General features: G+C 31.7%; 2 protein-coding genes across 2 annotated transcripts in view; one reads left to right on the top strand and one right to left on the bottom strand.

Annotated features, from left to right (window-relative positions):
- Positions 1-26,702, bottom strand: part of LOC113395470 (calcium release-activated calcium channel protein 1-like) — a 59,640-nt gene that overhangs the window by 32,631 nt on the left and 307 nt on the right. The gene's annotated exons all lie outside the window — the stretch shown is intronic.
- The window catches only part of LOC113395471 (methyl-CpG-binding domain protein 4-like), a 31,117-nt gene continuing 5,119 nt past the window's right edge, over positions 705-26,702 (top strand). The window contains exon 1 of the mRNA XM_026633053.2: positions 705-825. The gene's annotated coding sequence lies outside the window, so the exon portion shown is untranslated. The remainder of the gene's footprint in view (positions 826-26,702) is intronic.

Here is a 26,702-nt window from a genome sequence, read left to right as displayed (position 1 = left end):
TAGTCTTAAATACATTACTAATTTCTATGGTATTTTACCTAAATCAGTTTATTTCACATTGCATTCCCTTCAAAAACAGCGCTTGCACTTGCGCACTTATTTAATACAGCGGGTATTAACTATACAAAAACGTCTAACGAAAGTAGGATAGGCTGATAAGTAAATATTACTAAATATTTTTCCGGACATGATCATTAAGCTGATCATAAGTACGCCCAGAGCAATTGTCGTGACAATTAATTAACTAAATTTCATGCCTAGTAATAAAGGTGCGTCGAATTTGAAAGAACTAAAGACCGAACTTTTATCAAACGCACAGTAGCGCGCTTTCTTTTTGAACCATACGCTAAGAGCGGTAGCCTCGAGCATGTCGTGATTAGCAAGTAACAACGATTCGTCTGATATAGTGGTTGGATCTGTGTTGCGCTTTACCAGATGTTCGGCGACCTTAAAATTTTAAACATGTCCAGACAAAACTCGACGGTTGGCAACCCTATCTGAGATTTTTAATGTAAATGAATCTTTGATGCCAATAATCAATTTGTTGATTATTTTTTAAGAAGGCCTAATAGAATGTTTATTATTTAGATATGACTTTTGGTACTTCGATTTCAATTAAGAGTAATGTTTTTTGATACAAATAGCGATGTCAAATTTGACAGTCAAATGTCAATGTCTAACAAATAACAATGATCTATTTTGATTTTTCATTTGTTTCGTGTTGTTTATTTAAATTTACATTGACCATTTTATTCGTCGTAAATAACTTTTGAAATATATAACATCCAGATTTCGTTTGATGGGTTCAATATCTGCTCTGTAATTGTAAGTCTTTTACTTTTAATTTGATTTTATTATTAGTTAACGTAACATTTTTAAAACATTTGGACACTATTTTGATCAGAAAACATTATAATCAGTTAATGTATCGTGAATTTGCCGATATTTAATATAATGCTTATAATTTCTTACAAAACTCTCATTAATGGTGGAAAAAATCTGTTCATCCGTATAATATTAATTTTGTTATAAAAAGTATCATGGTATGATATATTCTAATGTAGATTCTCAGACAGATATATAAGTTTTAGAATATATTCCTGCACCTGAAGGTGTCCATGTAATGTTAGTATAATATAATTTTACTAGTGTACTTTTACAAATTTGTAAAATTATAAAATATATATAATATAAATTATGCATTTAAAACTAAGTGTGGATTACACATATATAACCTGAGGTGATTGATATATGTCACTATTGATTTAGGTTTATTTATACTTTCAATTGAGTCGGTAATCTTCACTCATAATGCCCTAGGAATGTTTTTTCATAATTAAAGATAATACATTGGGTATATTAATAATAAAATGTACATAAGAATCATTAACAATAACGCCTATATATATAAAAAGGAGTATAGAAATGAAAATTAAAAAATACTACTTTTATGACCAAGTGGAACAGTGGCAAAAATGGTAGTTGAATTTTCTTGTTGAATTGCAATTATATTTTCAAAATAGATTTTAAGACAATTCAATGTCTATTTTATTTTAATGTATTTTCATGAGCAGCTTTTATTCCTAACTTAGGTAAAAATATTAACTCAATTTAATGATACCATACGAACCAAATTTATTAAAAAACATCTATAATATATATTCCTTACATAATTTGAATAATCTATAATATATATACCTTACATAATTTGAATAATCTATAATATATATTCCTTTAATAAATTACTGTTTTTTTATGTATTAAATGAAGTTGAATATATTTATTTAAAATAGAATGACTAATAAAAGTGTATTGCAATAAATTACTCGGAATATCTCAAGTGGATTTTAAAAATGCGATAAATTTAAACATTTAAGTTTTTTCCTGTAATAGAATAATTGCGTATATTATATAGTTGATTGAGTGCACCTATTATACATTGTACATATATATTGTATGTTGGTTTATGGATTAAACTAAGATAATTACAAGTACACGTAAAATTAATTATTATGCATCAAATACAAAAAAGTAAGAATGGTATGACTCCTATATTCAAATTTTGTTCATTTGAACTACAGATGTAATGTCATTAGGAGACCCATAATATGTGGGTCACATAAGTAAGTATACCTACCTTATAAATCTAAAACAAAATACAATTAATAATTTTAATACACAATTATGATTTGTTCAGATGCAATTCTGCCCTGATATATTATTATAGTTTAATAGTCAATATTTTAAAAGAAAAATTATAAAACTTTAATAGGAAGAAATATAAAAAAAATATCTTTATCTTTAGTAATTAAAGTCATAAATAATCTTAGTAATAAAAATCATTTCTGCTATTGGTATTTGATTATCTTAAATGTACTCTATTCCACTGTAATATGGTCCAAGTTGTAAATTAATACGGAAGGGTCGACGAAAGTGGCCCTGCACTACTTTCTAACAGTGAGAATTGAACTAGAATCCTCTTGAATGCCGCAAGTGTGTCGAATCTTCCGTAAGTGACGCCACCAGCAGTAAACTAACAGGCACTTGTCATAAATACATACAATATATAATTATAGTCTATAACATGTCGATGTTGTCGCAATTTGTTTAATAAAATTATTATTTTTTGGTTTGAACACATATTTAGATTAAATTTGTATTGGAGTAGTTTCTATTGGGTTTAAAACTTTTTAGAGTAATGATTAAAATACACTACAGTTATTAGTGAATTACTTTCTCTATGAACCCGACCCTATAAGAGACTAAGTTCCATCCGTTGCTTCCCGTGTCAGGGGGTGGAGGCTTGTAGGCGTTAGGTTATGTCATATATAAATTTTGTAAGCAAATTTAATGATGATCGATTGAATAATTTTGACATGAATATCAAACAAAGACACTTTGGCAAATACAATATTAGTTTGAATTTAATGAAGCCCTATTGAGTTTTAGAATATGCGTATTACATAGCAATTACTATGATAGACTAGTTTGAACGGCGAGTTAATTACTGGGTAACTTTGCCTATGAATTTAAGCTAAGAAACTAGCAGCTCGTCCCTGAGTAATTGGTCCGTCCGTACCGAGCTTACTCCTACTCACGTGTGTCAGTTTTAATGTTAATAGGTCATACTGTACGACCTACGCCACTTTAACGATCTTTAATTAGCTTTGTTTATAACATTCCCAGAAAAAATGATTTTTTTAAATTTATTTTTCACCTATTTAAATAAATTAAATTGCGGTGTATCTACACTTGAACAATTCTGGTAAGAATATAATGAAATGGTAATATTTGACTGATATGATGATATAGGCGGGCGCGAGGTTATAGAAACTGCTTAAAGTGATATCATACACATTTACTCTGATATTGAACTTAATTGGAAAGGTTCTCTGATTAGATCATTTGTTTAGTATTTTTGTTATTACGAATGACTTTGAATGAATTTGTAAATTAATAGAAATAGCAACGATCTGATTGCACCTTTAGTTGCTCATAGTAAGGCCATTGCTTGACTAGTTTTATTTAGCCTTTAAGTAAAGGACTGTGATTATATTATGAGCCAGATGATAGTAGAAAAATACTGTCGTGGCAACACCTTTGTTGCTAATTAAAAATTATCAATCAACATCTTATTATCGATATAAGACTTAACTTAAGTTTTTTTATGTATTTAAAGTATATTTATAATAATATTTTCTTCTTCGCTCTCGTTTGAAAATTCTTCAAATAAATATCTCCAAAACTGCTGGACGGAATAACAATGATTTAACATATATAAATGCGATTACAAAATCATTTCAGTATGAATACATAATATGACATCAATTATACACTTCAAAACAACGACTAAGATTAAACCAACCCTACATTACAGGACATAGATTTTGTTTTTCCTTTGACGGTAAATTGTTTTGTATTTACTGGAACATGGGATATGAAATAAAAATTTCATTGTATTGATGATTAAGTGTGTGTTATGTCTAAGTGTATAGGCGAAAATGAACAGTTACCGTCAGGTAGCCAATTTACACGAGTGTTTTCATAAACAAATAAAAAAGTAAGTCTTGTGAAAATATTTATAATGGTTATTGTAATTGCCCTAACAGGCTCAATTGCTCAAGGCTCTAAAACCTTTGACCTTTGTTTAAAATACGTAAAAAAAAACTTAAACATGAACAAATCGTTAATATTTTTTATATGTAGATAACTTAACGTTCGTGGCATTTTTCGCATCATCCCACATACAATAGTCGCTAATTAAAGCCGTTAGCTGTTTCCTCGTGTTAATGTCATTTCTATTACCGGTGTCCCCGATTACCATTTAACTGTAAGGCATGACCCGGTGCTGTGAAATGAATATTTCAAACGAAACTTATTTCAAAGAATCGATTTTTTAATAGGGACGGAATTAAAAAGAAAATGAAATACAAGGCTTTATAATTACTTCACCAGTAATTATTGAGCGTGGGCCAAATCCAATTATGTACATAAAAATTTTTTTTTTAATCTCATTTTAACACATTGTATTTTTTTCAAACAAATATTTAATACTTCGCGTTTGATATTAGGATTTTCCAAATGAGAGCACAGCCGCGAATAAACAGCCAGTAAATATCATGCTTTATGAAAAGACTTGGCGATTATGCCCCCACTGTACTCTAATGGGGGTTAGTGATACACATGTGGCAGAATAAGCGACACGTGCAGGTTTCCTTACTATTACCATTTTAATGAGTAAATTTAAATAGCTTCTATTTTTTTTTTAATTGGATAAATTCTTCGGCACTATTGATTATTGGTATAAAGATTTTTTCACACGAAGTATTTTATTACGATTGACATCGATTATTAGGTATAATTTAAAAATTACATAAAGTGACAGAATGATAACGGTCTGTAAATATCCCACTGCTGGGCTAATGTCTCCTATCCTTTTGAAGACAAGGTTATGAGCTAATTCAACAACAATTAACAAGTAATTAATTAAAAAATATCTAACCCATTGTTATAATGTACGTTAAGATGCAATGATTGTATAGTAAAGATATGTAAATCACAACTTCTCGACGGCAACACGAGCATGAGATTTAAACGTGTTAATATTTCCGTTTATTATTTATATTAATATAATGTACATCCATATGTTCCACTAGCTATATGTCCCGAGTCCGCATGTATATATTTAAGTTGAATCTTTTTGGACATTCACCATACACTAGAGGATGATACTTTACCCTATACTACGGTCACTTTACGGATTGCTGAATTTAAATGAGGTAGGTCGAGCTATAAATGTCTGCGTTCTGGGCGACCTTAAACCTCCGTTACGTTAGTAAATATTAAAAAGGTTAAAACCAAATGATTTGAAAGGAGAGCAGACCAACCATACAACGTTAAATTGAGATTCTTAATATGTCATTTGGTAGCGTTCAATCCAGTTTTACTGATTTACTGGGATTCAGAAAAGTGCTGACAAGATAGGCACTACGAATGTTAACCGAGGAAATAAAAAATACGTTTTTTAAAGATTATTTATCAGTATATCTTGAAAAATTCCAGCATGATTTGGATAATTTTTGCCGTTAATTTGTCACCAAGGTTTAAATGTGAAACCATATGTTTTCAAAACGAATGGATTGAAGATTAAAATTCACGTCTTATCGTACGAAATGCGAGTGGTCCATATAAATGTGATTAGTACTTTTTACCTTAACCCAAAATAAATACAAACAAAAGAATATTATTTTTATAACATTAGTGTGATGTATAGCTTGGATGTAAATTGTTTCTTATCAAGTCCATCCGTCTCATCTGGGAAGTCCCATTTTAATAATTATACCTGCAATTATCCGTAATCATATGATAGATCTCCGAGTGAATCTCAAGACTCTTATATGAAGAAATTAGTAATCGTAACCTTATGGTTATGTATTATACTAGCGACCCGCCTCGGCTTTGCACGATTGCAATTAATTAATAAAAATTATATGCTATAAATATCATTTTTACCCGATAGCACTCAGGAATAATGTAGGTTTCTACCAGTGAAAAAAATTTTAGGACATCTACATATAAACAAACCGATTTTATCTCTTTATAGTATTAGTAGACAAGTGTTTTTTCGCGCTCTCGCCTTAATCTCATTAAATAGATCTTCCAGTAACACTACAAAAATATTGAAGCTCTTATTTCTTTCAGAAAGTTTGTCTCTCAAAGAACTCATGCTCATTTCTGCTCCATTCCATGTACCTTCTAATTGTTCGTTGACTACACTTGGTATAGCCAAGAAATGTATGAAAATTCCACATTTGAATTTCTTTATTTAATATTGAAAAATTACACTTACGTCTTATAGTAAAAAAACCCTACCGCCACTTTGAAAAAAACACCCTGACCTAATAATAACTGGCGAAAGAACCAGCGGGAATTGGTTCAGTGAGTTATTACTTCAAATACAATTGTTGAGTAATGAATTAGGGACGCATTGCATTGAGTATTATATGTCATTATTGTGCATTTCTGTTGTTAAATCACCCATCCTAAGTTGAACACTATAATAAATAATAAATTATTAATTAATATTTAAATGCATATGAACATTATTTTTTTTATCTATACAGAATGTGTGGTAGTTTGGTTTCACGTCTTTCCCAAAGTTCGTGGAGTTTGTGTCCAATTTTCCAGTGATTTTTAATTTAGAAAGATCTCGTGACCTAGATACATTTGCTAATATCAATAAATTTATTAATAGACATTGAAATTAAATTTATTACTTGCCCGTACAATAAAATAGTGCCGTTTTGACTTCAACTGAACGCGTACGGCGATCCGACAGACTCATGGCTAGCATGTTTCGCAATAAATTCTCCATTGTCTAAATAAGATTAGTATATCTGTCCTGTCCATAATGTATCTGTCTAGAATATAATGTCAAAAGAATGCCCCTTTAATAAGACTTTTCACACGTATCCGATAGAATATGCTGCAGGTGTAGTATGATAGATATCTAATAATGAATGAAGTAAATATGTTGTCACGAGCTCGCTGTGAGTTACTCCATAGAGAGTAGAGTATTTATTACTATTAGACGTTGATTGGTTGGTTGTTCTGCTCTTAAACGCGTTCGAGCACGCTCGAAAAGTCGACGCAAGCATTTGAAGTGTAAACAACAAGAGCTGGATGGAAGAAGAGAAGTTGAATTTAATTGAACTTATCTTGTACGTTATTTCAGCATCAGATACACTAGATGCAACACCTCCACCAATAATGATTACCGGACTTGCATCAATCCAGCATAAACAGTATTTTATAAAATACTTCAATCTCAGGGTTAACATAAATTAGCTGGATAGTCTTTTATTATTATAACAGTTACAGGCTATCAATGATTTTTTAAACAAATGTCTATTGAATATCCATATATTTGGATTGGTCGAATTAAAAAATCCGGCAATTATTATTAGCGACACAAAAAAAAAACACGCGTATGAAACCTGAAAACTAGTATCATGTACGTAGGGATACAAATTCCATCCATAAAATTTTGTAGTTCCATTGTTTGTTCTTGAACTGTAGGACAATTGTACAACTGTACATATATTACAAATACTTTGTTTTGTTTATTAATTAATTTAAAAACCGTAAACTATTAATTAATAGCTATTTTATGTAACCAAGTTATATTACTGAAATTATTTTGTAATATACTTTACGATATATTTTAGTAGATGTGCATACATTGTCTAATACCATCCAAAAAAAAGACCTATTCAAGCTCGATAAATTATAATTGAAATGATTTTTATAGTAAAACGATTCGCTAATTCGAAACAACCTTTAAAACCCGGTTTTTGGATTCCGCTATGTCTGATCGATTTTAAAATAAGTCTTTAAGTTCTGCTCTTAGAGTTATTTTTAAAGGCATCGAATTCAAAAAGGTTGGAAGGTTTTAAATAAACTAAACTTAGTCTTAGCTTATACCCTGATCAATATACCCATAGGATATTTTTTTGTGTCGGATAAGAGTTTTTAAAAAGCTATATTGCCGGGAAATAACTTATGCCACCCATTGGTGGTATTTACCCAGGCATAAAGCTCCATAAAAAACTAAGGCATTCAGCGAACTTTAAGTCTTCTCATACCCCGTTTCTACAATAAATACATCGTTAATGTACAGCAGTAATTGATCGTTTATACGTTGCGAAATAATCCGTTGAAGTAATTCTTATAAGTTTATAATTTATGAAACGTTTTTTATCGAGACTCTCTTAAATTATTTATTGTATTCCATTCCACTATCCGCAATAAAAACGATGTTTTTCTTAGATAAAGTAATCGGACATTAAAGAGAGCTTAATAATACGAATATATTCTTGGCCAGAATAAAGTCGTATCCTTAATCTATAATAAATATATCAACGAATAGAGACGCCACCTGTCCGATTCTGTAAGACCTCCGTGTTTCACTTATGAAATGTTGAAAACTGACCTGACTGACGGTGATACTTTAAATAATGTAATTATTGAAGCTATTGTTGCAATCAAATTCTCATAATTGACTATCGTGTTCTGAGGTGAGTTTCGAGTTTATTATTACAGAATAGCTCCACTAATCATAATAGATTTATATACACGGAGAGTTCAATTTAAAATGACGATATTAAACACATTCATGTATCAAATTCGCTCAAGCACCATTTAATTCATAGCATTCTAGTTTTTGTTTGGAATTCACAGAACACCTTGAGGAAATTTGAAGTGATGATTAATTTTTTATTTTTATTAAAGCCAATTCATACTTAGTTATTAAATAAACTTGTTATTTATGTCATGATGTCATTCTATAAATATACAGATGTTATGTTAATTATATCATTCAGTTGAAATAATTCAGTCTTTTAATTATAAATAAAATTGTTTTCGTATTAAAATACGATTTTACCTATAAATAATAGCGTTTAATTCACTGTTAGAACTCTTCAAGAAGATCAAACAAAACTAATGGCCAAAATTGTCGTCAAATATTTTACCTGGTGATAGGGCTTTGAGGTACAGCACACACATAGAACAACATTTAGTATTGTTCTAGTTGGAAGATTGTTTGAGGCAGTACTACAGGCACAAGGGACACAATAACTCAGTTCCCAAAGTTGGTGGCGCATTGGTTATGTGAGAAATGGTATATAGTCAGTGGTGACCACTTGCACGGCCGCCTCCAGTGTCATTAAAAAATAAATACATTCCACCACCACATTACATACAAGTACTATTTGTGAGAGATCGTCCTGACATTACAGTAGATGTAAGAATAAATTCGAAACCTACCACAACGATCACAAGCTTGAAATGCCAGAATGTGATAACCGACTTTGACTATAATAATTGTAAAATGTATGGGATACACGGATCAAAATGGCGTATCACCGTAAGTCAGTTGCCATCATTTACGACTGACATACAAAGTAAATTATTTTTGTACAGAATCGCTCTAGTTACTACGCTAAAGTTGTTTTACACTGTAATGTTCGATTATTCTCTCTCACTGATGTAATGTTACAAATTGTATCATTACATGTTGAGCACTGTTATGCTAAGTTCTTTTCAATAGGAACTTTTACATTAAAGCCGAATGCTCCCGGAGCAGGGCCTCCCGTGTGCTATTTTTTCTATGGTCTATTAGTAACTTATAAATTAAAGTAATATCCAAGTAATAAGCGTGTATATTAAATATATATTGCAAAGATTAATCGACGTATACAATTATTGATGCAATTGTCCAAATGTGTAGTTTCTGAAATTATCATGAAACCGTGGAGCTATTCTATTAGAACGAACTCGAAACTCATTGCATCATTTAAATTATTCTCGTACCAGTATAGCGTGTAACCGTAGTTCTGTTTTCAATATTTCACAAGGGAAATACGAAGTGAGTTCTTGCTGCACTGCTGATATATAGCAGTTAAATAAACTCAACATACATTTTTAACTAGCGTAAAGAATTCGGTGTTGGGTCAAAATGTCGCAACTTTAAAATTAAAGTGAAACATAAACACGTACCAGAATTTATTTTGACACATGCGTATTACTGTATGGCTTGCTGTTCCGCAAAGTCAATACATACTTCCGAGCAAGGTAAACGGTTCTATAATAAAATCGGCAAATAGTAGTTTAAGTTGGTAGGGCTTTATGCAAGCCCATCTGGGTAGGTACCACCCACTCATCAGATATTCCATACCGCCAAACAGCAACTGTAACTACAGGCACGAGGGGCATAACATCTTAGTTCCCAAAGTTGGTGGTGCATTGGTTATGTAAGGAATGGTTAATATTTCTTAAAGCGCCATTGTTTATAGGCGGTGGTGACCACTTACCATCAGGTGGCCCATTTGCTTGTCAACTTTTTATCTTTAATCAATTTTAAATAATATAATAATAATTTCGCTGTCCTGTAAGGCAAATTTGACTCATGTTTAACTATTGTCTGCTGAGTGAACACAACACATGAATTAAAAGATAACAAAAGACGTGGAAGTGGTATTCGTTGATATCTATACAGGTTTTTAATTGTATAAATACGTATAATATGATTATGTATTACATTCAAGTAAGAGAGTAGTTCTCCTGATTTTCTTGATGTTTTTTTTTTTGGTAGTATCTACATATTGTATATATAGAACCCAAGATATGACAATCCAACATTGCTCATAACAGCCTACTTAAAAAAGGTTTTAAAGCCCCAATATGTTTTGGTTATGGTGCTTAAGTTCGTGGTGGAAGATAAAATACGTTATAAATAGCGACCCTAACATTTATAAATAAAAACAATCGTTAAAAGGCCGACAGGTTCCACGAACAAACTAGCTAGACTTAACGCTCCAAAAATATAATATTTAGTAAAGACTGGTCGTTAAGACATCTCAGTACTACCAGTAAATAAATAGTAATTACAATTTTAAAAATGACATTTTGTTTATTGCCCTTTAATACAAAGTTGCAAAAACAAATAATAACTTTGGCTACTTTTTGTTTGAGTTTTTGTTTAAGAGTCTTCGAGTTATTATATTCGTTAAACATTGTTTTTCTGCCCACATTATCTCCTCCGTATCACCATGACGTATCAAGGTTTTTTTTTTTATAGACGTTGCAAAATTGTTTAAAATATTACGCATCAAAACCTTCACTTATTCGGTCAATTGATGGTTATAAACTTCGACCTCAGTTCAGTATGTAGTATGTAAACTGACATGGGTATATACCCAAATATATTTCTTAAAGAAAAACCATCTTCGAAAATTTGCCTGAATGTATGCTTTAAATGTAGTTAAACAGCACTAATTAAATTGTTGCTTAGCTTTGGGGCCTTACTAGAGCAGAGTAGCAACAGACAGAGTGCAATGGAAACAGTTGGAGGAGGCCTATGTCAAAAGACCCACGAAACTGAAAGATATTTTATAATAACAACACAACTATGCACACACAAATAACTGTAAATGTTCGGTATAAAGGGCTGTTATTATTATTAATAAACCGAAACGAAAAATACATCAAATTCTATTGAGAATATAAAAATATATGATTATTAGAAATGAAACTTTAGGCCAATTCGAAAATGTTCGCATTTTTGTGTCTTTTGAAAACTATGTACACAAAATATGTTAAGTGTAATAACAATCGCACGAGCTTCATACGGATGATAATACAATGTTTATTGTGGAGTGACTTCATTTTAATTATTTTATCCATTTAATATGAATATAATATCATATTATTACAAAAAGTGAACTCACATATTCATTTAATATTAATATATACATTAATATTATGTTATGTTTATATACATTAAATCGTGTATGTCTTGTTAAACCTCACCTTACCGAATTATTGAATAATGTGTCCCTTCCCTTCACGACTTTCTCCTCGCGATTCGTTCCTAAAGTAAAGAGCAACTTTTATTTCCGCACTCCGCCTATTGCTCAATGTAGAGTTTGGCTACCACAAAGATGCCTTTGACATTTTTTTTAAAAACATACTTAAAGGTATTAAAGATCTATCAATTTTATTCTGCGTATAGCTGACGTACATAAGTAAATAATATAAGTAACAACTTGTAAAGTTCTCACTGATGGGCTGCCTCTACTTTTGAGAAGAAGATTTGGAGTTTATGCCACCGCCGAGCCCAGAGATTAATGCATTTATACTAAATAATTGCATGACGATTCATTGTTATAGCACGGGCAATAACCGTCTGGACTTAAACCTGTATCATGGATCAAGACACAAAAGGTCTAACCACTGGGCCATCTCGGCTCAAACAACTGCTAACTGCATTTAATTTTGTAAATTAAATTATTTTAAATAGTTCACCACATTTAATCGTAAACATTGATTAGTAGCGGTCTGTTTTAATCAAACGATTGATATTTGGAAGAATTGATATGACGTAATAAGGAATTTGTACCCAATGAGCCAACATTTTCAAGAGTTTATTTAAATATAAAAAATAAAAAAAAACTGTTACTGACTCTTATTTATAAAATATGGTTGTCGCCTACTTTTCTGTAGACATTTTTATCATTGCATATCATGCATCTATCATACTTGGAAACGAAGTTAAGAAATCGACAATGTAATTTCTGTCGGGAAAAACCAAACAAACAAACTAACCTCTATAATATTAGTATGATAACAATTTATTTAATTTAATTTATATATAATCGGCCGAGCCATTTGGTTCTTCGGCTGGTGATAGGCGTATTCGTGCAGGTGACTTGAAAATTGAATCCTTGAATTAATATATAGTTTCAAGTCAAACAGATTTAGAGCAAATTGTTTTATTCGTGTGCAGTTCCTAATAACAGTCATCACCAATGTTGTTTGGTCACTTAAAACTCCATTCAGAATTACCCGCTCTAGACTACCCGCGTATTGCCCCTCTTTCCCCTTCGTACTATACTACAGCCATCCCTAAAACGCGAGCAAAGCCGCGGTCGACAAATTGTTACCTATATTTATAAAATCGTTTGTCCTGTCTGACGATCACCGCAAATTCAAAACTACTGACTTATTAAAGCTGAATGTTGGAATATAAATTATTATTTTTAATTTTTAATATTAGCATTCATTAAGAAGGGTAATAAAATGCGAGGAATAACTATGTAAATTAAAACCGCACGAAGTCGGAATGAGCAGCTAGTAATAAATTTATTTTTGGCCGATTCATTTTACATATTATTCGAAACAACATTTTGGATTTGGATGATTTTAATTTTATCGAAATGAGGCAGCTCTCTAATTGGTCGCAAGACCAAAACTAGCAAGGTCGCAAGGTTTTTCAAAAAATCTGTTAAGAGCAATGTTTACTAGTGTGTGTGACTAATGTATTACATAGACTTTGATTTATTGGTCAATGACGTCAAAACTGTTTTTTATTATTTGAACTGCATTATACATATTTATTCATTTAATACTTGATTCCATAACACAAACATATATATATATATATATATGTTATATTTTTTTTTTTCCAAAAGGCATCCTGTTATTACGAATAGAAAGTTCGTTAACCGAATTTTAATTATAGATATTGTTTTATTAATATATTTTACTTTACAGTAACCCTTTTTACAAGATTTTTAAACTTGCAATGTTTGTTTGTTAAGGTCAAATTGTGCAAACATATCAGAACTTATTCTTAACCTACAGTATTGAAATTTTACATGTTTTACATTCAGTTCGGATGATGAAGCATTTTTATGGTAAGCATGAACTGACAGCTCCAGACGAAAGAGCTCCTTAATGGTCAACATCATGTTGCATGCACTACATGATGATTGGGTAGTAGATAGTAGTACCGCCAATCAGCAATATTATTATTATCAGTATTGTTGTGTTCCGGCTTAAAGGGAGAGTGAGCCGGTGTAACTACAGGCACAGTGAACATATCATCTTAGCTCCAAAGGTTTGCGGCGCATGGGCGATAAAAGGAGTTGTTAATATTCTTACAACGTCAATGTCTATGGTCCGCCTACCTATGTACATCATAAGAAAGAATTATATAAAAAACGGTTATATAAAAGTTTGTTTTCAAGAATGTATTCTTAATAGTAATTTTTTACGCTTAAGAAATTTGGAAAAATGGTTAGTCGATCTCCACACGTGATGTGACGTTTTTATCTAAATACGAGTAGGTATATACAATGTAGGTATTTAAGCAATTTCCTTCCATAAGCAATTAACGATCACAGTACGTTTTGGAACAGCTGTCCCGAAGATAAAACATAAGAAAGTCTGAGAAATAACTTACAGATAAAAAAAGATTTCATTTCGAGGTCATTTTGAACTAACGCTGAAAATGTTTAGAATATTAACAGTATTTGGTGGAATTACTTTCAAATTCAGTTGCAAAATTCGACTAACACATGACGATGGTGACGTAGTCCTAGCGGGTGATGTAGTTTCGATCATGGCGGCCGTCCTTGAGGGAGATCAGCTAATTGTGCAAGACATAGCACAGTCACGGGCATAAACGCAAATACAAGTGCACTCTTTGTTCCTTCATACTCGACCGAATCGAATCAGATCGAAAGGCAAATCAGAAAAGAGTGGAAAGAGTTCTAGTGCAGGACCAGCGCTTTCTCATTTTTTACGAAGCGCAGTAACGTTATCACTGCTAGCTTCTAAACTCTTAATTCTTTTGAAATTTCTTGATAGCAAAACCCAGTAATATTTAGTATCCTGCCCCGGGGCTTGAACCCAGGACGTCCGGATACAGTCTTATAAGCTAGCCTCTAGTCTAGTGACTTAACCAACGAAGCAATTACACATAATAACAGGAATGGAAGCTTTTATTGAAAGCTTGTAAAACTGCGGTGTAGAGTAAAATGTATTTATATTTAGCTCAGTAAGTGCTGGTGGAGAGCGTGTTAATATACCGTCATATTATACCGATGCCGGAGTTACACTTTTTAATGAAATTGTTAAATCATAAAGGTGTTGTCATTGTAATTATTACAGTAGTGCCAACTTAAACGCGAATTCGAGACTAAAGTATAGAAGTGACTTGTTTATTGAAAATTCGTGAATTCGGAGAATTGTTAATTTCGTAGAACGCTTTATTTCGTTTTTATAAATTAGGCGCAAGGAAATCCTAGGAAACATGGCTTCGTAAATATTTCGTGAACGTTACTTGGTGTTAGGGATTTGTGCAAGCCCATCTGGGTAGGTTATTATATACTCTACGGTCAAACAGCAATATTTAGTATTGTTTTGCTCTGGGCTTAAAGGATAAGTGAGCTATTATAACTACCAGCACAAGAGGCATCACATTGTAGTTCTCACGGTTGGTGGCGCATTTGTTATATGAGGAATGGTTAACATTTATAACAACGCCAATGTTTATGGGCGATGATGAGTACTTACCATGTGCCTGTCCGCCTACCTCTATCATAAAAAATGAGTGTTGACGTAAATGTGTTGAGTACATCGTAAATACATGCCGTTTCCATTGCTCATCGCGGTAAGATAATTACAACCCGAAATCCTTTGTTTCCGTGTCGAAAACTCAGTGCTATATAACACTGGACCAGACATTATATAGATATTTTGTTTGGGTTTTATTAAAGCTTAACTATAAATTATCGAATTAGATTTCCCATGAGCTTAGTCTTTCTTAAAATTAAGATATCCCTTTTATTAAGGATGTCGATCGTCTTAAATTTTACTTTTTTTTTGCGGTAATTCACCTACACTTTATGATCGTCCTCACTTTATCGATCTACAATGTTTTTTATGCGGTACGTAGGTAAAAATATTATCAAGCTTGTAGACCTTGTTCACATTTGAATACTATTTAAAAAAAAATTTTTTTTGAAACTATCTTTTCCTACTATCTATTTATAATCTTGGAGCTAGACACTCTCTTCGGGATGTTTTTAACAAAGTAGTAATACTCACTGTTGCGTCACAGTATATTTACAACAATATTATGTACATTCACAGTAGCATTGATCACTTTGATAAAATTAGTGATAATCATTGTATGTGCACAAGAAGTAAGGATAAGCTTAGAACGCCAAGTTTCCGAATCCGCAAAGTCAATAAATCATTCTTGGGGCGAGGTATCCGCTTCTGTAATAAAATTCCGCAAATATTTTTAACTTTGCCGTTTCATAGATTGAAGTCAATTGTAAAAAAATACATTGGTAAAGAAGGCATATTATTCGATACAAGATTATATTGATGATAAAAAAGCGTGGAGTTAATTCTTGTTGACTTCCAGGCAGGAGACATAACATAAATATATAATTGTATTTAACTAACATGACTGTATTTTTAGATATTGAAAAAGAGTAACTACTGAGTTTCTGAGGTTTTCTGAGGTTCTCCTAGGTAGAATCTATATTCGGAACCGGTGGTAGCTTTACTTTAAATAGTTTGTTAAATGACGATTCAAAAGTACTTGTAAAAACCTACTTGAATAAAGTATATTTTGATTTGATTTGATTACTCTGTTAGGGTTAAATGTTGACGTAGTTTAAGGTTTTTCGTTGCTAAGGCTAATTTTTGTTCGAACAACTTTTTTTATTCATATTTAAAAACATTCAATGGAATAAATTTGAAATTTAAACAATTCAATATTTTTCTCTTTGCCATATTATAACTTTTGATAGGTTTTAAAGTCATTTGTTTTGGCTCTATAAGTATTCACTCCTAAATCAAATTGTTACATTTCAAAAGTAATACTTACCGCAAGAAGTAATTTATTAAAGCTTGCGCAAAGAACTATAAAAAGAGTACGCGAATAAAACAGACATATTTTTTATGATGCAAGCTCGAAAGAAGCAAATGTGCTAAGTAATGGTAAATAGTCACTCCTATTCATAGACATTGGTATAACATCGCCAATGCGCTTAATAAGATAAAAAAAATGTTTGTACTTAATTGCAAAATACTTATTTAAAAAGGGTTTTGTTTTCTTTCATAATAGAGGTGATAACTTAAACTGAAATTGTTTAAATTGAGAAAAGCACGTCCGAAATACGGCTAGTGCCTGCCTAGTAGTCCTGTGGGTTAGAGTGAGAGAGGAGTCTGTCGTATGCGTAAGAGAAAGGGAATCCAGACAGATTGGCGCCATAACGCGTTACGTAACGAAGCGGTTTAACCTCTCATAAGAAGTTATCACTTCAAAAAATTGGGTCTACCTTTTCATTTTACGCCCTGAGAGATAATTTATCAAGGTCACTGATGGTACCCAGTTTCCATCACGAATAAGCGTTGGCTCTGTAAGAAATATTATTCTTTACAGCGTCAATGCGCCAGTAACTAGGAACTACGATGTTCCTTGCCCGCCTGCCTTATTCGCACTGGCTGGCTGGACTGGCTAAGTATTGCTGTTTGGCGGTAGAATGTTTGATAAGTGGGTAGTACTTAATCAGTCGGGCCTGTACAAAGCCTTACAACCAAGTATTTATCGTTATTTTATTAACATACACTATCTCTACATGATCACGTCGGTAAATTAGATTTTAACATATTTTTTGCATTTATAACATAATGTATTAATAGATATAATAATAATATTTTCTATTAAATATTCTATATCAAAACTTGTTATATTGCAAGAATATAATTTGTACACTTTGACGTCATTCCGATGAGTCGTGATGCTGTTTTTCTTTAATTTAAATAAAATAGATAATTTATAAACGAGTTTCTAAAAGATTTACACTAACATATCAAACGTCATTCGGGTTTGTTTCAATTTAAATCTCACAAAAATAGGCAACATTCCGGATCATTGATATGTTAATACGTTTTTCACGTTTAGGTACCTCCATATGTATATCTACTTTGATTATTTATTTGTCTAGATCTTAGATGGAGCGTTGAGTTTCAATCGCAACTTATGAAACAGGTCAAAATTAAAATTCTTGTGTGGGATGTGCGAACCTTCTATTGTTTTACATGCGCGCTGATTCACGTGAAGATCAATGCAGTACTGAACGATGTTGGTTATTTAATAACAAAGTTGTAAAAAGTAAAGGATAAAAAATGGTTATTTTGGATTATCCATAAGAGATAGACATGTACCATCGCGGACTTTTTTGAGGTGCACAATACTATAGTACAGCGTGCATAACTATCGATAGTTTGACTATCGATATGCAACACTACTGTGGTACATTATTTTGATCTATCTTGTAGGGTTCGGCCAGCGTTTACAATGTAAGCGCAAAAAATGTGTTTATTAACGACATCACTTCAGAAACCTCTAAAATTATCAGTCTTTCTCTACTATATTGTGCATGTATTATACATATAAACCTTCCTCTAGAATCAATCAATCTTTTGAAAAAAGCCGCATCAAAATCCGTTGTGTTATTTTTAAGATCTAAGCATACACAGGGACAGACAGCGGTAATCGACTTTGTATTATACTATGTAATTATAATGATATACAAGCGAGTTATATTTGTGTTCAACGTAACTATTTATTTCATTCAATAAGTTTTAATACATTCGCTGGAGTAAATCAGTCTTCGGACCGATTGTCACTCGTACTTCACGATTAATCTCGCGTGTTTAACACATAATTGGTAATTATGAATTAAAAACAGTATTAATATTCATAACGACATTTTTGTAAGTCACTAGCTTAATAAATAAATAATTTATCTTTTTATTCGATTTACTGAACACGATTGTGTTGCGTTGATAAATTGGTAGATATAATTATTTACAACTATGGAATAGTATAGTGTATATTGATATATTTAATATACATAATATAAGCAGATAATTTAGTATTAATTATGACGTTAAAAAAGCCGAGTTGGCCCAGTGGTTAGAACGCGTGCATCTTAACCGATGATTTCGGGTTCAAACCCAGGCAGGCACCAATGAATTTTCATGGGCTTAATTTGTGTTTATAATTCATCTCGTGCTCGGCGGTGAAGGAAAACATAGTGAGGAAACCTGCAAGTGTCTAATTTCAACGAAATTCAACCACATGTGTATTGCACCAACCCGCATTGGAGCAGCGTGGTGGAATATGCTCCAAAACCTTCTCCTCAAAGGGAGTGGAGGTCTTAGCCCAGCAGTGGGAAATTTATAGGCTGCTAATGTATGACTTATCGTTAGTTAGTCAGTCTTTATAATAATATTAAAATTGATTAAACTCAGCGCTTTTTACCCGAATATGATATATGAAGTATATTACAATATAATCTCAAGTAATCTCAAACATCTATAAAAAATGTGCCAAATATAAAGAAAAAAAAATATCTATAAAGAATTACCTTCAAGCGTATATATGTTTATTTATAGATATTATGTTCAAAGAACAAAGGATTCGTTTAACGCTATAACGATTGCGTTTCGAATTGAAGTAAAAATATCACATGAAGCAGTACAAAATAATACCTAGCTAACCATTAAAATATTGTAAATAGCTCGAATTCCATAGAGAAGTCGTAAAAATAACGCGAAAAACAACTGATCATTTATGCGTTTAAACGCAACCTAGAAAGGCATAGTCATAAAGATATGTTTCGATAGCGTATGTTAATGCGAATAGGTTTAATACTTCTGCATTTCGTTCTTATTCGAATGAAAATAGAGATGTACATTTGAAAAACGTGAAATATGTTCGAGTTTTAGTTTATTGCGTTCTATATTTGTCCTTCTCGAATCTCACGATTAGACGTTATTATTCGTGGTAGATAACGGATCAAATTCATTTATTTAGATTTAAAACGTAATATCTCCTAGATTGTACTATTTAATTTTTATATTAATTGCAAATTGAATACGAATTTGATCTTCATTTATTCAATTATACGCAAATAAGAAGTAACTAATTTTTAAATATAGAATATTTTCTATTATTAAATCCTCTAAAATAGTTGTAGGCACTAGGTAGTAACAGTTAAGGCTACAATTATTTATATGTCGTTGTAAATGTGTGCGTGAATTCACACATACCCCATAATGCGCAGTACAATGAAAGCATTCAATGAATATGAGTTGTTTTCATTTCAATAACATATGAACTTGATACGAAAGAAATACTTTAAACAACGTTGCATTTGCTTTCAATAGTTACAGCTCCATAGCTTCTTCTTGTTTGTAATTTTATAATATAAAATATTATCTTTTGAATAACTGGCTACATTTAGTTCGCCTTTGCTTTTTTCTACAATAGATATTACAAAATTATACTTGAAAATATTTATGCACTGTTAAAAAAATCACGTAAAATATTTAGATTAAAGATGCGTTCAAATTAAGGAACGTTTGTGTATTGGATATACACAGTATACAGTCACTATACATATATACAGTCACCAAGTATATGAGCCGATCGTGTGCGAATCAATTCGCGGGCAATTTAATTACGTTTTTTTTCCTAGATATAAATCATGCTCTTTTTGCAATTTTTCAGTTGTAAAATTGCACTAATTTCAATAAACGTTGACACTACACAAGTTATTAACATCAAAGCAAACGTTCAGATATACCTCTAAACTACATGAGTCACACCGACGAACCCTTGAGGCTTGAGCACGGCCGAAAAACAGAAAGCGGATGATGGGCGAGGCACGCCTCGATTCAGGCCTTGAGGAGCGTTTGCATAATTATGTAAGTCGTGCCGTGCCGTAGAGCTACTTCTGATCCTTAAGTACCGTAACAATTAATATTATGATCAATTCCAGTAAATTATTTTTCAACTTAAAACAAATACATATTTTAAAGACTAAACACTTGTTTGTTACGTCTGTGTGATAGTCCTTATTAAATAATTTAAGGAGTTTATTTTCAAACCCGTATGAGGAAAATATTAACTATGCTGTTGGATATTACAAAAGACTATAATATAGACAATAAAACATAGAGCGCCATGATTAAGCGATCTTAGATACGGAAGAGAGAATTAAGTATGGACATTAACTCGACTCCAAGGCTTAACATACTAGACTGTTGTTACCACGTCGTTACGTACAACACGGTACGAATGTAAGTGGTTTTACACATAGATCTAGCAGTCAGAGGGATTCAATTACGAATACGGCGCTCAACGGCACAACGAGTTGTGGATAATAATTATACATTCTAGTCGACAGAGCTTATAGACTGGGCTTTAGTATTTAACACTTACATTGTTCTGCATTAAACAATTGCTTATCATATATGTTAAATATTTTTTATTATTACCAAAACAATCAAGTCTTAGTTGCTTTAGTTCGTCTTTTAAATGAATGACTAATCTGTTTTAAATTTCAATGATTTGTTTTGTTAGACATTTGCGTCCGTAGCCCATATATCTTTTATGGGTCCGTTATATCATTATTTTTAATGAAATCAATGAAACTGTAAATATATATATATATTTACAGTTGTTTACATTATATTACAAATAAATATATATATATATATACGCTTCTATAATCTATTAGATATTTATATCTCCCACCGTGAAATTGTAGATACCGTTAGATTATAATCTATCTTGCGCAATATACAATTAAGATATTTTGTAGTATCATTTTAATCCTGTGCACGTTATTTACGAAGAGGATGCTGAAAGAAGAGTTGCTTTCTGTAGATTCATGCTTAATGAGGATTTTAATCGAAACTTTTTTTAATAAATTTTTGTAGTTGCAATTTTGACTTATTTTGAAAAAATCTAAAAAACGTGATAACTCAAAAATGGTTCACTTTTGCATGCATATGGGGGTTAAAATGATTGCAAATAGTCACTCCTATCACGTATACGTCGAATTACCAATAACCCTGTATATTATATTATATACTTAGTGAGTAATAGATTAATTGCAAGGAACTTTGTTGCTACGGCGAGTTTAATTATGCGTCCAATGACATATTTAATCTGCAGTATTGAAGAGTCATGTTTATGTCAATTTCTGGTTTGAAATTACCTTTATATTCGCCATAGATGCTTCAATAAATTCCCTTTGTATGTCGTTAAGTATGGAGTACCGACCGAAAATGGTTGGTATTTTTCTATGTGACCGGAAAGAATATACTAACTGCCTGCCAAATATATGTTATTATATAGCTATTTGTATATGAACAACGTACCTATTGTTGGTTTATATACTATATGTGTAAGAGAACGTTAAGTTAGAATTTTGCGGTATATAAACATATATTATATAATAGTATATATTTAAACAAAAGTTCTTTTAATAGTTATCTATACATGTAATAAAATTGAAGTGTCTGTTTGTAATATTAAAATAACCGCTTTTTACTAATACACGGTATATATACCAAAATAACATTTTTATCAATTTTTGACTGTCTGTCTGTTTGTTACGGCTAATCTCTGGAACGGCTGTACCGATTTTAACAGGAATTTCATTGGCAGATAGCTGATTTAATAAGAAGTAACTTGGCTACGACAATAACTTTTTTGGTAAATTCAAACGCGCACGAAGTCGCGGGCATAGCTCGTTGTAATATAAATATGTTGACTTTATTAATCAAAAGCAATTTTTCAATAAAAATTTTACCACTTTTGTCTTAAAGATGTAGATCCTTAGGTTCTTGGTTAAAACATTGGTTCAGGTCGACAAAAAGTAGTTGTTCTATCAAGGAATTCCCAATGGCCCTGAAATAAGGATGTTATGACTGTCTTGGAAGGCCGGTTCTGTGCCTGAATGCTTTTAAGTTGTATCGAATCGCCTTCCTATCGGATTATGAGTAGGATTAGAGAATTCGTGTGAAAATGCACAAGCATGTTAAGTATAACATGCTTTTTACATTACATCATTTAGAGTAAAATAAATAAAACTAATCAAATTCACAGCCCCTGCACGAAATTATTATTTGGAACACACTTTCTGAGCGCACCCTTAAATGTCAAACATGGCCACCCGTTTGACTGTCATGTCATTGAATTTCATGGATTTAATATGGAAATATCTCGATTATACGAATTTTGCTGATATATGTTAGAACATGGATGAGAAGGGCCGAAGATCGGGCTCAGTGGCGCGCCTTGGGAGAGGCCTACGTCCAGCAGTGGAATGACACAGGCTGATCATGATCATGATGATGATGATGTTATGGGCTAAAAAATCATTACTTTTTTAACGATTTATAATTGTGGATCGAGTTCTAATCCAAACAAGTACCACTATTTTTTCATGTGCCTTTATAATTCATCTTGTGCTCGGTGAAGGCAAACATATTGACGAACTTTACTTTCGTCGGTTGAAGATCCGCCATGTATATTCACCAACCTGTATTGGAGCAACGTTTTGGTCTAATAAGATCTAAAACCCTCTCAAAAGAAGAGGAGGTCCATTAGTCCAGCAAAATACCCTTTGTAATTCTTCCCGTTTTTTATTAATTTCGTTGTTTGGGTTTGTACCTTGACGTCATATACTCTTTCTAATAAACGAACTATTAATAGCACTGTAGTTGTTTGAAAATAATATTTTTTATATTTAGTATTTTAGTATTTTTTGATATTTTTATATAATTTAACCAAGATATTCTATACCATGACGTCATAATCACTATCTAACTATGTACCTTTATTGAAATCTGTCCAGTCGCCAAAGAGTGATGTTATGACAATCAAAGAAACTTTCACATTACAAATACTTACTATGTATACGAATCTATACACAAAAATAAAAAGGTCTGTCTGTTTTATTAAAATAACTTTTTTTAAGTTAATATCCATGTTACTAAAGCAACTGTTATTCCGTTTTTTATGACTGTTTGTTTGGATTGTTCGACAAAAATGTAAATAATACCATTATTAAAGGCTTTCCAAGGTACCGTCAAATTTTTATTTCATCAATAGCAGTCGAGATTAATACAAGTTATAAAAACGAACAGTTTACATACACTATAAATATACTTCAAGCATATAAGTAAATAATCACTATAATCTATTTCAGGATTACTATTTTTGAAGTTTTGTAATTTTACTGGGCTATTATTAAATCTCTTGATAGCGTCCTTATTATTGTTCGGTTTTTGTTTTTTTTTATTACTATTAAATGTGGTATTATTCAAAGCAGATATAGCCGCGGGAAATAGTCAATATCGCGATAAGTGTAATGCTCGATCTCTCCGCCCTTCCACATAACTCATTGCTACATCTTAACGACGACCTACGCTATTATTTCATCATTTACTTCAAGTATTCATAGTGCCCGATTTTTTTTTTAAATTTTTATCTATATTTGAGATTAAATTAGCAGGCGGACTATGCTCATGGATATTTTCAGAACTGCCAATGCGGTGCCAACTTAAAGCTATTTCTTTAACCGCCACAAAAGTCCTATAGAATTGTAATTTTTTGGGGAACACAGTAGGTGAAAGTTAATTGTGTCCACTCTATGGTTTTTTTTTTTGGATTTTCATGATGATCGGATACTAATAAGGATGTTAAAGCGTAACAAACAATTGCATATTCGCATTTTGATATATGTAGATAGACGGGTGAAAAGACTACCTGACGATAAGTGGTCATAGAAATTGGCGCTGGGAGATATATTAAACATTATTTACATCGCCAATGCGCCACCAACCTTGAGCAGTAAGATGTTATGCTTGTGCCTGTAGTTACTCTGGCTTTCCTTTCAAAGTGAAACACAACAATACTAAGTAAATATTGCTTGGTAGTCGAATATATGATGAGTGGGAAGTATCTACTCGGGCTTGCACAAAATCCTACCACCAAGTTAAAGAAAAGGATGAATTTAATTGTATAAATTGTTTTGTTAGTTGTTCACTCCTCGATATCTCAATGGTTATGATACTGAGCCTTCGCTGTATATCCCCACTCAACAATACAAGCTCGCCTAACTGGAGAGGATGATACGCTTATAGGATTTTATGGAACAATATTAATTCCTTAAAATTAATCTTGCTAGTTATGTTTTTGTTGACATTGTAGTTTGATTGATTCGATTTGTTCGTGTGGGATTTTGCGTACTCTATGAATAGTATTTTGAGTAATTTATTCGGAAACCTTATGTGGTTTGAAATTGCTAAAAGACCTAAAATATGATAAATTGAAATAGTAAGCCTTTCCTTTTATTACGAAGGTTAGAACTTATTCTAGGAGATGATTACTCAATAACGCTTACGCCTTTGATGAATATCTACCTTCTATCCACCGAGCCGTTTAGGCTTTTAATACTCGTTTTCCCTCGAATAAATTTAAACCGCAACTGTTTATTTTTATTTCGATTATGGAACAAGGCGGCGATGTGTATCATGAAACCTCTTTGGTCCTCTTTGGTACATCGGAAAAAATGTATGAATGGCGTGTAAACGGATATGGCTATTTTTGGTGATTTTGATGTGACTCCGAAAACAGACTTTAATTATAATTGTCGACCAAAATTTCCCATGAGCTTTCCCCGCTATCTTAAAAAAAGGCTCCTGTTATGAACCTTAATTATTGGTTTAATCAATTGTTGGGTTATAGTAAATTTACTTGTATACAATTTAGTTTTACGTAATGGTAGAGTTTTGTTTAAGCCTGTCTAAGTAGGTACCCGTTCATCATTGATATTCTACCGCCACACAGCAATACTTAGTATTGTTGTGTTTTTTGAAGTGTGAGTGAGCTAGTGTAACTAAAGGCAAGGTATATTAGCTATAGTAAAGGATGGTTATTATTTCTTACTGAGGTAACTCAACATCAGGTGTATTTGCCTATTCCCCAATTTATTTGAAATAAAAAATTTATTATTTTAATTAGGACCGTAATCAATTTAGATAAACTTGTTTCAATCCATTTGGTAGCTATGTCGTTCGGAATGTTTCTGAAACTTAAATTCCAAGTCCCGTACAATTGCGTCTTATGTATCTCTATTACCAGAACTCTAACTATTCAGCTATCCTTATCACCAGAACTAGTCAACTAATACAAGCTATTAATTAAAGCTGTTTAAAGGAAGACCGCTTTTTAGAAAGACTGGCGAACATGCCACCTCGTGGTAAGTTGTCATCTTCGTACATAGATACTGGTTCTATGAGAAAGATCAACGACTCTTTACACCTTCTAATGTGTTGTCTCATTCACATTAAAAACAGAAGATCTTACTCTACTTAGAAGTTTAAAGTATTGCAGTTAAATTGAATAAATAAAGGTGTTACCACATTTATGAGATCCTACATAAAATACTACCGATAAATACCATAAACAGTAGGTACCATCGGTATTATTTATGTATAGCAGTTTTTTGCTAATCTGTGTTTGTAGACATAGTTGTATACAATACATAATAATTTTATACATAACTATTGCTATCAATAAGTTTATCGTTTCATAAACTAATTTGTGTTAAAGTTTTTTAAGGTTTAAATATAACATTAATATTTTTTTAATTCCAAAGAAGAATTTTAGTGTATAAGTTGTAATGGAGTTAAATATGTGATAGTTGTTTTTGTCGATACAGCAAACAGGATGTAATATATCCAGTGCATTATTCGCAGCTATGTTTAAAAAATGTGAAATATGTACAATTCAATAAATGTTCCGCAACCCAATTGTTAATGAACACAATGAAAAATTATACGTTTGTAATTTTATTTATTATCTATGTACAAAAAAAAAAAACCTTTGAATAAAATATTGTCAAAAAATAAACGGCTTCTTTCTAGAATTGTGCATTGTTCTTAAACTTATTGTAATAAATAAATTAAAT

This window comes from Vanessa tameamea, chromosome 21 (assembly GCF_037043105.1).
Source record: "Vanessa tameamea isolate UH-Manoa-2023 chromosome 21, ilVanTame1 primary haplotype, whole genome shotgun sequence".
NCBI classification, from domain to species: Eukaryota; Metazoa; Arthropoda; class Insecta; order Lepidoptera; family Nymphalidae; genus Vanessa; species Vanessa tameamea.
This window is presented reverse-complemented; position numbering and strand designations above follow the sequence as displayed.